Genomic DNA, 2,242 nt, shown 5'->3' with positions numbered 1-2,242 from the left:
CCAAGCTGGACCACTACCATTGACTGTTTTTCTTTGATGAATAGATGGCACTAGGGTAGGATTGGGGATGTTGTGGTGGGAAGGAGGTTGTTGAGATTTTCCTAGAGATGTGAAAACCACTCGCTCGTCATCTCATTTCCAAACTGAACCACGATGTCCCTGTTAGGACAATGTTAGTGTAAAAGAACCCTTGTCCACAGGCTGGGATCAAGTGTTCCCAAGTGACCAACTCATTCCCTACATCCTGTAGATAAACTAGGGTTCATTTATAGTCTAAAGTCTCTTCCCAGACTGTACTTTCAGTAGGCACTTGAAGCTTGTTCTGGCCCCACCTTAAGAATAGTATTCATATTTAATAATCTGCAGATGACACCAGGAAATTTTTGTGGTCGATTCAAGACAAGGTCATTATTGTATGTATTTTAAAGAAAATAACTTTTTCCATTTGCTTGCATATCTTATGGGTATATATTCAAACTCATAAAAAGGAAGACAATCAACCCCCAACACTAATATTTTTCATAAAATGTTGGGAACTATTTTCATATAGGTTTAAATAAAGGACTTTGGCATTAGATCTATCTGGTTCTATCTAGATCTATCTAGGCTCTGCCACTGAAAGGCTATGTGACCTTGAAAAAAATGATTTGCCTTCTGTAAGCCTTAATTGCATATAGGTATGGGTTAATTAAAATAAAGCTAATAATGCTTTTCAAACATTTTAAATGTTCATAAATAGTAGTTGTATTACACTAATACTTCAGTTTCATTTGAGAAGAGACTCAATATTGAATCAATAGTTTTGTACAGTTTAAAAAATCTAGATATGCCATTGTTTTTCCAGAAAGATGTGAAGCCTGACTAACATTCTGTTAAAGAAAACTGCTAGTTTGATACCTGCTAGATTGTGGTATTAACAGAATTTTAATCTAAGTTACTTATGCCCCAATATTATCTGAGACATAAAAATAACAAAGAAAGCCCATGAAGTATAGGCATAAGACCTGATTAAACAATTCAATTCTTCTTGTTACTGTATAATCACATACTTAATCTTTATGAGATACTTCTCTGGAAGCTGTGGGTATTGCCCACAATCTATAACAGCCCTCATGTTTCGTTTTGGCAGAGGAGTAAAACGCAGTGATGGATCACATTTTTTCACATGGTTATTCTCAAGGAGTCTATACTTTGAATTCTCAAGAAATTAGCTACTTAGGCCTTGTACTCTGACTTGTGCGTTCATTGAACATTTGACAGAAATTTGGAGCTGAATCTGGAAGCTATGCTTCTGAATGTGCTACTGAATAGGGCTGTGCCAAAAGTTTGGACAGAAATGTGGACTCACCCAGATTAGCAGTCCCAAGCTCACAAATTAAATTTCAACACTTCCAGTTCATCTTGGCAAATGTTAGTATCCTGATGTCAGACAGTAATGATGTAAGCCAGAAAGAGTGGTGTTTTGCAATAGAGAGATTCTGGTAACCCTTCCCATGAGTGTGGGTTGGAGGATATCAATATTTACATCATATCACAGAGTGTGTTACAGTTTGCAAGGCAGAGAAATTAGATGGTTTACTCACGGTCTTCTGTGGAGAAGTGTCCTTCTGTTCAACATCAAAAGCTTAAATTGCTCATGTTTGCATTGTTATTTCCTTAAGACATTCTTTTTTCAATTGCATATAATAAATGGACATTTTCCTGACGTCAGCAAAATGGGACGTTTCAAAATTAAAGGGTTGTATTGTGCCAGGAAACACTAAAAGACAAACTGTATTATAATTTCATCTACTTCCAATATAATTATATAAAAAAAATAACTTGGGGAAAGCAGTTATAATTCCTTTTTTGTAAATTTACTCGCTCAAGCATGACTGAAATTATAGTGTTTGCTCCTACTGCCATCATGCTCCAAAGGGCTAATTAATGAAGCACTCATGAATACTGATGACTTAAGAATGTGTTCTCAAGAACTGAAGGGCAGACACAGGAAGGAGACAAAATGGGAAATGAAAGAAATTGATGAACCCTGTTGACTGGTTTGATTTAGTCAAAGATGCCAGAAATATATTCTCATTTCTTTCTTAAATGACCCACCACACCTAATAGCTGAAAATGTAGTTCTGATACCAGATCTTCACTGGTAGGCTTCTTTTTAGGGAGGGTCTTATTTCATATAGGAAAAAACAAAATGAAAGATTTGCAGAACATCTTATACATGTTCCTACTGAAGAACTGCTTA

The sequence above is a fragment of the Moschus berezovskii genome, chromosome 5 (genome assembly GCF_049115385.1).
Source record: "Moschus berezovskii isolate FMDL1 chromosome 5, NW_MosBer_1.0, whole genome shotgun sequence".
Lineage (NCBI taxonomy): Eukaryota > Metazoa > Chordata > Mammalia > Artiodactyla > Moschidae > Moschus > Moschus berezovskii.
The sequence above is the reverse complement of the archived record's forward strand: the minus strand, read 5'-3'. Positions refer to the sequence as shown.